Raw genomic sequence first — 13045 nt, 5'->3', positions numbered from 1 at the left:
AATAGAGTTAAAACTGAAGCTATTGTATTCAACGTATCTTTTGTATCAAAAATCAAGATTAAAATTTCGTATATTCTAGAACTGAAAATATCCAAGGGAATCACTAAAAAAAGTATCAAAATCTTAGAGTAATATGGCTCCAGTAAATAGAAATTTTCATAATTTAAAAAATTTGAACTAAGGAATAAATATAATACATCAATTATGATTCATACTTCTCAGCTACATTAAATAAATATAAAGTGTAATTGGACAAGAGAAAGTTATTATCTTGGTGGGTCAAAAAGGTGGGAGTCACTATTACTTCAAATAAGAACACTTATCTATTTAGTAAATGTTTGCAAAAAAGTATAAAATTTTATTAAAAATCCCTGATCAAATAAAATGTGTCCCACAGTATCATTAGAGCAGCAATGTCCAGCACTTTTTCACTATTTATTTAGTGACTACTTCTGGGGTATACACAGTGAACAGCTTGCTTAGATACATAAAGGTTCTGTCCTTAAAAAGCTAGTTAAAGTCTTGCTTGTGGAAAAAAGGTCTTGTAGGATAAATAAGATGTATGATAACACGTGAGTTACCAGAAGATTCTTTCAATGAAAGAATTTAAATCATCACAATTTTTTTTCCAGTTCTGAAGTATAGTTGACAAAACTGCAAGATATTTAAAGTATACAAAGTAGTGATTGATACATGTATACATTGTGAAAGTATCCCCCCATCGAGTCAATTAACACATCATCATCTCACACATGTAATCCCTCTCTTTTTTGGCGAGAACATTTAAGTTCTATTAGCTCAGCAAATTTCAGAATGATACACCATAGTCACCAGGGCATATATTAGATCCTCAGACCTTACCCATTTTACAACTGACAGTTTGTACCCTTTTACCAACCTCTCCCTATTTTCCAGACACCCCAGCCCTTGTCAGCCACATTTCTACTTTCAACTTTGTGTATCAGTTCAACTTTTTCTTCCTTAGATTCCACACTTGTCTTTCTCTCTCTGGCTTATTTCACTTAGCATAACGCCCTCCAGATCTATCCATCTGTTTGTTGCCACAAAGGACAGGATTTCCTATATGTGTATATGTATACATGTATTTTCTCCAATCTTGCCAGTTTTTATTAAAATGACTTATTTGTAGGACACAGAATTATCTTTTATTTTCCTACTGGAAGTATATCTTCAGTATATTCAGTATACAGGTAGCAATTCATCTGGTCTTGGTATGACAAGACAGAGATGAATCCAATCTAAATGACTAAAAGGACACTAAAAACTTACCTATAACTTTAAATAATAGGTTAATTGTAACATTTTTAAAAACTGGTCAACTGATATTTTAATTACCTATCATTTTACATGTGTGTATTTGAAAACTAAAAATCAAAGTAGATTTTGATGAAATACCACTCAACAATAAAAAACAAAAACTACTGATGCATGCAATTACTTGGATGAATATTAAGGGAATTATGCTAAATAAAAAAGTCAATCCCAAACGATTAATACTCTAAGTTTCCATTTATATAACATTATTGAAATGAAAAAATTATAGAAATAGAGTAGTTGCCAGGGGTTAGGGATGGGAGGATGGGGTAGGTGAGCATGGTTATAAAGGGGTAACATGAAGAATCCTTGTGATGGAACTGTTCTCTTCTTGACTGTGATAGATAAAGGAAGCTACTCATGTGATAACAAGTTCATAGAAACTAAATGTATACATATGCAAATGAGTTCAAGTAAAACTAGGGAAATCTGAATAAGACCTGAATTGTATCAAAGTATCATCTGGATGGTATTCTAGATGTTACCATTTTGGGGAAAATGCATAAAGATTACATTGGGTGCCTATTACTTCTTATAACTACATGGGAATTTACAATTACCCCAAACTTAAAAGTTTAATTTAAAAAATAGCTTCAAGGGGCTCAGAGCACATTCTCAAAGACAGTTATTAAATTGCCTATCCATTACAGAATTCCAATTTCTTAAAGTAATCTTCCTCCAGTTTATCTACATTCCACTTTAGTTGGTGTCAGCCCATGAAGGAAGGCAGATTTCAGCAGACAAAGGGAGACATGTCTTGAGGTTGTAAAGAATGCAATAAAAACATATTAATATTTTAAAAAGTAGATCTTGAAATGTACTTGAAAGTTTGAGATCATAATGACATAAACAAGTATTTATGACCTAAGAAGAACTGCCTTCTTTGGTACTTTGAAGTATTAAAAAAAAAATCACATAGAATTAAATTACAAAGCTAACACACTTGTTTATGCAGCTGGTCTTTTTTAAAATTGAGCAACTTTAAACCTACAATTCTAATAGGCTTACTGGTGACACCCCAATCCTTTGAAAAATAAATGAAATATCATAAATCATCTGACAGGTCTTAAGCTTAGATTTTTATCATCACTCAGATGCTTGAAAAATAAAAAGCAATATGAAAGGATAGGATCTGTTTTGTGCCTTATAAAGTTTAAGATAGAAAATAAATCATACTATTAAACATCATTTAGAACCCTAACTTCAATACTTAGGATTGAACTGGCATAATAGTCTTGGTCATTCCTATGAGAATTTATGCAAGTAGAGTAGCTTTTCTTACAAAATATTTCAGAACTCTGGCACTTCCTGTGATAAATGAAGCAATAAGGCTTTGGAATTGCAATTGGGTATATTTAAATACTTCATATAGGCAACCAGACTGTCATCCTGCTGGATATGTAGCACTATGAATTTATTATTTGGCATCCAAAGGAATGTTTGAATACTTATAAAGAGTAAAGGGTTGGGGTAAGCCCTTTTAATTTTAAGCTACAAATTCAGGACCACATTAGAGCTACAGAGTTCAACCTTTATTTTCTGCCAAGTTGATGTAATGAAAAATATTCACAGATTTTGCAGGAAATGTTGAAATGAAAAATCTATAAATACCTCAAAAATGTTTAAGATTCAACAAAAGAACAGTAAGATCTACGTGTTAGCCACAGCATCCTGAGAATTTTTATCATAGTCAAGTTTCAAGAAAATAAATTATGGGACACATTCTCCATGACCTGATTATAAGGTACCTTTATGATTAGTCAATGAACAATTCAACTGACATTCCAATTCATAAAAGTATGCCTTCAGAGGTCCCCTGGAGTAGCACTAGGGGAGTGAGGGCAAAGCTGTACCTATATAAGATTGTCATCATTTTAGATCTCAGTGGTTTTTAAATTCATTTTTAAGATACAGCTACCAAAGTGGTAGCCTCCCAGTAAGGGCTTAACTAATGTCACATCCCTATCAGGCTGTGTACAGGCATTTGATAAACATTTGAAAAAATGGCTAACTTCTTAAATTTTGCATATTATTGCTAATGAAAAATTCTTAGATTTAATTTTAAAATGTACATTTTGTTCCTCATGAAATTATCAAATATTCAATATATATCAAAGAATATTTTGCCATGTGTAAGTTATAAAGAAAAATAATAAACACTCTTCCCACTAGCCACTTTAGGGAATAAAACCCTACTAGTAATTTTGAAGTTGCCTTTATGGGCTTTTTCATTCCAATTCCAATCCTCCTTGCCATGCCTTCTTCCCATACACTGAATTTGGTTTCTTTGCTTTCCTTTATAAGAAAACTATCCCTAGTCAACAGTATGTAATTTTTCAAGATTTTGGATGAAATTATACTGGTTGGAATCATATTGGGAGTATTCTTGTATGTTCGTGACATTCACCCGTGACAGTATGTTTGAATATAGCACAATGTATGCCTTCTCCTATTGATGGATATCTCAGTTCTTTTCAGTTTTCTGGAATATTGTCATATATGTTTCTCTGTGCACATTTACAAGAGTTTCTATGCCTCAATATGGAATTGTTTAGTTGGTATACACACAAGTTATTAGATAATGACAAACTGCTTTATATGGTTGATCCAATTTATACTACTACTAGCGAGGGTGAGAGAGGTGAGGCTACTCCCTTGCCAACACTTCTGCCTATCTGGTGAATATAAAATAGTATCTCCTCGTGATGTTTTTAAAGTTCTTTTTTCTCTCTTTTGAAGTAAAATTTACATAAAATAAAATGCACCAATCTTAAGTGTACCATTCCATGAATTTTTTACAAATGCATATACCTTGTAACCCAAACCATTACCTCAAAGAAAGTTCCTTCATAATCCTTCCCAGTCAATTCCTGCCCATTCCCTAGACAAAACCACTCTATTCTTTTCCCTCCTAAAAGTTGCTCATACTAGAACTTCATAAAAATGTAATATTGTACTGTATGTATTCTTTTGTATAAGACTTCTTTCAGTTAGTATGAGATTCATCCATGTTGTTGTAGGTATCCGTACTCTGTTTCATTTTATTGCTGAGTAGTATTACCTGACCCCCAAAGTAACGAAGTTCATGACGCCCAACCGATTGAGCCACCCAGGTGCCCTATTTAATGTATTCTTAAATATTGTGTAATTTTATTAAAAATGGGAAATAGGTTATTATTGATAATCTCAATTCAAAAATACTCATTACGTATTAGGACTGCTCCATCATATACTCTCTCTTTGGAAATATTAAATACATCATATTGCAAGCAATTTGTCTAATAGAACACAGGACATTCTGTATAGTAAGACAAGAATTTCTAAAAATGGGACAAGAACTCCACAACCTGGCAGTAAAATAAAGAAGTGGATATAGTCCAAGAGCATACACGCTGGAAATAGGATCAGGAAATTTCTTTAATCCACTCTCACTTAAAGTATATTTTATGATGGGTCAAGAAGGGGGTTAAATATATCATGACCTCTGTGTAGAGTTATCTAGAATCCTGATCCTTGAAGCATGGACTCTTTGTTAACTATTCCAAAGCCAACTGTTTTTTTGACTTCTGGCCCATAAAATCATGACAAAGCATCTTTGGTCTCTGCTAAAGACAGGCCCGTATCCAAAAGCTCTTAGGTTTCCCACTTGGCCTTGTTTCTATTGCACCTTGTTTGTTTCACTTCTTCCACTTCACTATTACCCCTTTTCCCCATTCTCTGCTTCTTCCTGGCATCACTAATTTCATTCTCTATATCTTCACTACCTGATTCTTCAGACATCTGTATTTATCAGGATCTAAGAATGAACAGATCAAATCACCACACCAACCCTAAAAGGTATCCCTCTCGGCTTTCCTTTTTTTAATTTTGAATCCAGCTAAGTTAATATAGTGTTACATTAGTTTCAGGTGTACAACACAGTGATTCAACAATTCCATACATCATCTAGTCATCATCATGACAAGTGCCCTCCTTAATCCTCATCACCTACTTAACCCATCCTCCCTTCTCCTCCCCATCAGTAACCATCCGTTTGTTCTCTATAATTAAGAGTCTGTTTCTTAGTTTCTCTCTCTCTTTTTAAGATTTATTTATTTATTTATTTGGGAGAGAAAGAGAGAGCATGAGCAGGAAGGGCAGATGGAGAGGGAGAATCTCAAGCAGACTCCACATTGAGCATGGAGTCTGATGCGGGGCTCAATCTCATGACCCTGAGATCTTGATCTGAGCCAAACTGACAGTCAGAAGCTTAACCAGCTGGGCCACCCAGGCACCCCCCTTCCTCTTTTCCCCATTGTTCATTTGTTTTGTTTCTTAAATTCCACATGAGTAAAATCATATGGTATTTATCTTTCCCTGACTGACTTATTTTGCTTAGCATTATACTCTCTAGCTCCACCCATGCTGTTGCAAAGGCAAGATTTCATTCCCTTTGATGGCTGAATAATACTCCACGTCTTCTTTATCCATTCATCTACCAGCAGGCACTTAGGTTGCTTCTGTAATTTGGCTCTTGTAACCAATGATGCTATAAATATACGGGTACATGTACACCTTAGAACTAGTGTTTTGTATTCTTTGGGTAAATACCTACTAGTGTGATTACTGGATTGTAGGGTAGTTCTATTTTTCACTTTCTGACAAACCTCCATACTGTTTTCCAAGGTGGTTGCACCAGTTTGCATTCCCACCAACAGTGCACAAGGGTTCCTTTTTCTTCACATCCTTGCCAACACCTGTTGTTTTTTGTGTTGTTGATTTTAGCCACTCTGACAGGTGTGAGGTGATATCTCATTGTAGTTTTGATTTGCATTTCTCTGATGGTAAGTGATGATGAACATCTTTTCATGTGTCTGTCTGCTCATGCCTTCTGCCCATTTTTTAATTGGATTATTTGGTTTTTGGATGTTGAGCTGTATCAGTTCTTTATTGTATTTTAGGCACTAACCCTTTATTGAATATGTCATTTGCAAATATCTTCTCCCATTCTGTAGGTTGCCTTTTACTTTTGGTGATTCACTTCAACGTACAGAAGCTTTTTATTTTGATGTAGTCCCAACAGTTTATTTTTACTTTTTGTTTCCCTTGCCTCAGGAGACATATCTAGAAAAAAACTGCTATGGCCAATGTCAAAGAAGTTACTATCTGTGTTCTCTTCTAGGATTTTTATGGCTTCAGATCTCACATCTACACCTTCAATCCATTTTGAATTTATTTTTGTGTATGATATAAGAAGTCATCTTTTTTTTTTTTCTCTTCAGTTTTCCCAACACCATTTATTAAAGAGACTATCCTTTTCCCACTGGATATTCTTTCCTGCTTTGTTGAAGATTAATTGATCATATAGTTGTGGGTTTATGCGTGGGTTTTCTATTCTGTTCTATTGATCTAGGTATCTATTTTTGGCTAGTATCATACTGTTTTGATTATTACAGCTTGGTAATATAACAATGTCTGGAATTATGATGCCTTCAGCTTTGCTTTTGTTTTTCAAGACTGCTTTGGCTATTTGGGGTCTTTTGTGGTTCTATACAAATTTTAGAATTGTTTGTTCTAGTTCTGTGACAAATGTTGTTGGTATTTTAACAGGAATTGCATTAAATGTGTAGACTGCTTTGAGTAGTACAGACATTTTAACAATATTTGTTCTTTCACTCCATGAGCATGGAATGCCTTTCCATTTCTTTGTGTCACATTCAATTTCTTTCATCAGTGTTTTATAGTTTTCAGAGTACAGTTCTTTCACCTCTTTGGTTAGTTTTATTACTAGCTATCTTATTTTTTTGGATGAAACTGAAAATGTGATTGTTTTAATTTCTCTTTCTGCTGCTTCATTATTGGTGTATAGAATTTCTGTACATTGATTTTGCATCCGCAGTTTTACTGAACTTGTGTATCAGTTCTAGAATTTTTTTGTGAAGTCTTTTGGGTTTTCTATATATACTATTACATCATATGCAAATTGTGAAAGTTTTACTCATTCCTTACCAATTGGATGCTTTTTATTTTTTTCTGCTGTCTGATTCCTGTGGCTAGGACTTCTACTATGTTGAATAAAAGTGATGTGAGTACCCATCCTTGTCTTATTCCTGATCTTAGAGGAAAAGCTCTTAGTTTTTCCCCATTGAGGATGATGTTAACTATGGGTTTTTCATATATAACCTTTATTATGTTGAAATATGTTCCCTCTAAACCTATTTTCTTGAGGGTTTTTACCACGAATGGAAGTTGTACTTTGTAAAATGCTTTTTCTGTCTCTGTTGAAATGATCATATATGGTTTTTATCCTTTCTCTTATTGATGTGGTGTATCACATCAATTTGTAAAAACTGAACCACCCTTACAACCCAAGAATAAATCCCATTTGATCATGGTGATTTTTTTAATGTATTGTTGGATTCAGTTTGCTAGTATCTTATTGAGGATTTTTGCATCTATGTTCATCAGGGATATTGGTCCATAATTTTCTTTTTTAGTGTTGTCTTTGTCCAGTTTTGGTATTAGGATAATGCTGGCCAATGGAATGAATTTGGAAGTTTTCCTTCCTTTTCTATTTTTTGGAATAGTTTTAGAAGAAAAGGTAATTAGCTCTTCTTTAAATATTTAATAGAATTCACCTGTGAAGCTATCTGGTCCTGGACTTTAGTTTGTTGGGAGTTTTTTGATTACTGATTCAATTCCTTTGGTGGTTATCAGTCTGTTCAAATTTTCTATTTCTTCCTGGTTCAGTTTTCGTAGTTTACATGTTTCTAGGAATTTATCCATTTCTTCTAGGTTGTCCAATTTGTTGGCATAGAGTTTATAATTATTCTCTTATAACTGTCTATATTTCTGTTGTACTGGTTGTTATTTCTCCTTTCTCATTTTTATTTCAGTCCTTTCTCTTTTGTTCTTGGTAAGACTGGCTAGAAGTTTATAAATTTTATTGATTTTTTTTCAAAGAAACAGCTCCTGGTTTCATCGATCCATTCTATTGTATTTTTTTAGTTTCTGTATCATTTATTTCTGCTCTAATCTTTATTATTTTCTTTCTTCTGTTGGTTTTAGGTTTTGTTTGTCATTCTGTTTCTAGCTCCTATATGTCCAAAGTCAGGTTATTTGAGATTTTTCTTGCTTCTTGAAGTAGGACTACATTGGTATAAACTTCCCTCTTAGAACTGCTTTTGCTGCATCCCAAAGGTTTTAGACCATTAGACAATGTGGGGTCTGTGCACCAGGGTAGCTGGGGGCACAAGGCTGGACATGGTGCAGCAGTTGGGTACAGTGTGGACCAGCAGCTGTGCACTCAGCAGCTGCAAGGGTTGTGTGAAGGGCTTTAACAAAATTTGCCCTGAGCTCAGGGCCAAGGCTAGCAGGCTTAGAGTGGGTGAGTACTCGGCAGAACTCATGGGCATGGCCCACTGCTGGCAGGTTAGGTAGCTGGTGTCTGTGCAGTGCTGCCTCCTTCAGGTGCCTCTGTTTATGCTGGGGGGATGGGGGAGAAAATGGCACCTGCCAGCTCCCTTGTTTTCAGAGAAGTCCCCCAACATGCTCTGAAATCAGTATAAACATATCTGTCTCCTGTTTGCCCCTGACTTTGTGTAAACTGCTGTTTTTATGTTGCCTCTCCATGCAGGCTGCTGTCTCTTTAAGGGCAGAAACCCAGCTATCACTCACCCTCTTGGCTCACGCACTAAGTCCACTGACTAAATTTAAAGCTCCAGGCTCCAAGTCCCACTGGTTTTACAAACTCCAATTCAGTCTCTCTGGTTTTTAAAGCCAAATGCTGTGGGGATTAGGCTTCCCTGTGTGAGCTCCCTGTTGCAAGAGCCCATTTCTCTGCCATATCCATGCACGCAGCTCTCTCCGTCTTGCAGGCAGCCTCCCTCCATCTTTCCAACCTTCCTTTCAGATGCATTTAGTTGTGGAGTTTGTTCCTCCAGTCTTCAGATTACTCTCTGGTTTATTGCCTTGGATGATATCTAGTTGTAAATGTGGAACAGGGTAATAAGCTCAGGGTCCTTCCACTCTGCTATCTTCTTGGCTTCTCTTTTTAAGTCTTTTCTCCATATGCTTTTCCTTAACTTTCTTCATATACTCTTCTTAGTCAAATTTGTCCTCTTTCTAAAGCCTTTCTTTTGCTTTATTAAGGTTGCTACTGGTATAATCCTCTTCCTTAGTCTCATTCACAATACATTTCTACATTGGTGGTCACTGGTGAGCCAACCTCCCTTCATTAGTAAACATAATTTTCTTATTCACTTCAAGTGTTTTCATTACTCTGTTTCTGTGATTTCTTTGATTTTTCTGTGCCTCATCAGTATTAGAAGCAGACTGTGTCTCATCAGTATTAGGAGACCTTTTTGTTTTTACCACTTTTTCTTCCAGTTTCCCCCTCATCTGCCTCTCTTCCTCCTCCTCTTCCCTTTACTATTAATATCACTGGCCAGCCTGTACTCTTCTTCTGCTTCTGGTATCTTTCTACCTGCCTGAAGGACGGACATTTTCTCACTGAAATAAGCTCTAAATTTTACTTAGTCATTGGTAAGAGACAGAGCCCTAGGCCATTAATAATTCTTTAGCCAGTTCTTTCTACATTCTGAAGAAATCGTACCCATGGTGTCACAGCAAGAACAAGAGATGTCACACAGCTGTGTAAAGATAACTTTTACTCAAATCAAATGCTTCTTCATCACTCATCATATATACTAACACATGTAGAAAACAAAACACCTGTGAGCTCTTTCTTCTAATTGTTGATCTTGGGCTAAAAATGACTCCATTTTGGGTTTTTTTTTCCTTCTAGATATCCGTATGTTTTTCTGGATTTTTATTTCCTTCATAGGCACCTTCTTCTCAATAAGCTGCTATACCATCCTTTTTTTTTTTTAATTTTCTGGGAGAAGCAAAATTAATAAAGCTTCATCATCTATTTGGCAGGTCTATCTCCTCTGTAAATATGAACTGGCAGCCTCCAGACAATCAAACCGAAGAACCCAATTCATGGCCTGGATATCCAACACTCTGGCTGAAGTACAAGAAGCAAAGAGCACTCTTGCAGATAAACTTATTGCAGTCTTCTATTTTCCTTATCTGTTGCTATCAACCATAGAAGTCAAGAATAGAAATACCAGAGTATATAGGCAGGAGAAAACTCGGTTTAGACACCGAATCTTTTTACAACTGAAAAAATATATACAATATACTTCTTCAGATGGCTTTTCAAAAAGCAATGTAGGATACTTATTTTTTTTTACCACAGCTCACAAACTATGTTGTTTTGTTCCCAATTGACAGGGGTGGTGGTATGTTTTTTATTTTCTTACCAACCCAAACATACTCAGACTTTTTCTAACTTAAACATAACAAGGTCTTTCACAGATTTGATTTGTTTTACCTAGAAAAAAGTAAAGTAAATGTTTCTGGGGAAGATTTTTGATAACTGCACTCACAGCACAGTTATCAGCAAAGTCGATGCCCAAGATTCTACTTCATCATGAACTAATCTTTGGAGATTGGTAACATATAAACTTATTGGTTCATCCTTATGTTTAAGAAGTCAAACTGGTAGCAAAACAAGTATACTCATGTGTTGATTTTCTCAAACATTTTGTCTTAGATCCCTCCTATCGATGAGACTGCTGAAAAGTTGTGATTCTTTCCTAGTTCTTGGAAAACCCAAAGGCTTGAGAAATTGATCAGTTCTTTCTTACCTATTCTTTTCTCAAAAATCTTTTAAGTATACTCTATTGTATGAAATCTTACACTGAATGAAATCTGAAGCCAACATAATTTTTCTATAAATGACTCAACCTATTTGCCAGGCTCCACCCACCCACCCCAAAAATCTTACTTGACCTCTGAAGTCCAGCAACTTTACTATAAAAACCCAGTAACACAGTATGCCCTTTCAATCTTCAGATTCTAGTTGTCTTTTATTTTAGAAAAGTTTAATCTCTAAGCATTAATTTTACTGCATTAGCTTGGTTATTGTGTCTGCAATTATACATATGATGGATCTGCTCTGCCTGTCTTCTATACCAGTCTATAAGTTCAGGTAATGGGGCTACGTGAAGACTTTCCAAGAGATATGTTGGCACAGACAGTTTTAAGGCAATCAAATTCCAGATCATCAACTTCCATCTTTTCTACTACTGATCTTTCGGCAAATATACCTGTAGCTGAGATATCAAGCCAGCTTCTTTCTCATTTCTTCCTCGCCTCCTTCACAATCACTTTTCCCACTTTACAAAAGAAATGCATACCACTCATTAATCCCAACTAGTGCATTTCCACAGAATATAAAAACTCTCCAGAATGTCAAACCTGTAAATCCTCCCTTTAATCAAATCAGTACAATAAGGATTTGTTTATCCCCCATCATGTATACATACAAATAACATATGTATTTTATTAAGAAATGGACTATATGGGCCTACATTAGTATAAGTTCAGATATATAGTAAAATGAAGCAGTAATGAGGGCATTTTTACTTGACCTTACATCTTCCATACCATTATTATTATTATAAAAGAATTACCTCAACTTTGGAAGACTTTAGTGAACACAAAGCAAAGAAATATTGATGGCAGCAGTATCTTACTGTATCTAGGCAACGCATAGTAAGGCTCTGTGCCTTATCTATTTATCTATATTAGAATTAGAATTCAGCTGTGTGATGGTTGTCATGGAGACATATATTACCATATTTATTTGAGCTGAAAAATCAAGTTGGACTTTCACCCACAGAGGAAGTCTGATTTGAAAGATAAACTTGAAACTGAAGACTAGCTTTGTCGATTAGATTAAATGACAACCATTTTCCTTAAAGTGAATGATCTACATTTATAGCTGCAAGGTTTTGATAAAAAATACATTTCAGACTTAACGTTAAGACAAAAATTACTCTAAAAAACTGTAAATTGGAAAATATGTATGAAAATTAATAATGTTTCTAAACAGCTCTAAGTATTTTGGGTTAAACAAGGTACCTGTAAGCAAAGAATAATAAGTTTTAATAGTCTTTTGATAAATCTTAATTAACCCTTTTTGATAAACTTCCCCAAAGTGATAATAAATCCCTCTGCAAGTCAGGTGGTTTCCAATTCTTTGCTTTCTACAAGTGATTGAGAAATTGAGTTGTCAGTAGATAATTATAATAATTTATAGGTCACTTTATGATTTCTGGCACCTAACTCAGCAGGATGAGAGAAGTTAATGAATGATGTAGTTCTGGCATATTGTAAACACTAATATTTTAAAATTAAAGGGGTTATATCACTCTTTTAAATGTGTATTTGACTTGGCTCACTTCTCTCATTTCTGCTTTTTTTTTTTTTTTTTAAGTAGGCTCCACACCCAGTGTCCACACTGGGTCTTGAACTCACGACCCTGAGATCAAGACCTGAACTGAGATCAAGAGTTGGACACTTAACCAACTGAACCACTCAGGTACCCCTCACTTCTCTCACTTCTAATCTCCATGACCTCACTATTTTTCTATAGTGTCTCTTTTTTCTTACGCTCCTTCTAATTATGTTTTCATTTCTTTAGTAGTTTTGTTTTCCCTTCAACTTCTTTCCTGAGTTCTGTTTCTAATTTTACAATTAAGTTTACTTATAATTAATTTATAAGTTATAGTTTAACCATTTCCCATTTTGTGTATGATGTGAGATAGGAATCCAGTATTATTCTCTTTCATCTGAGCAATCAATCTCTTGCCTTAGCACC

The 13045-nt window shown here is 34.9% G+C and overlaps 1 protein-coding gene across 5 annotated transcripts in view; it reads right to left on the bottom strand.

Moving 5' to 3' along the window:
- Nucleotides 1-13045, bottom strand: part of ZNF438 (zinc finger protein 438) — a 172107-nt gene that overhangs the window by 59245 nt on the left and 99817 nt on the right. The window lies entirely within an intron of this gene.

Source organism: Ursus arctos, unplaced genomic scaffold, assembly GCF_023065955.2.
Source record: "Ursus arctos isolate Adak ecotype North America unplaced genomic scaffold, UrsArc2.0 scaffold_30, whole genome shotgun sequence".
NCBI lineage: Eukaryota > Metazoa > Chordata > Mammalia > Carnivora > Ursidae > Ursus > Ursus arctos.
Note: the sequence above shows the minus strand (reverse complement) of the source record. Positions and strands in the feature narration are given on the sequence as shown.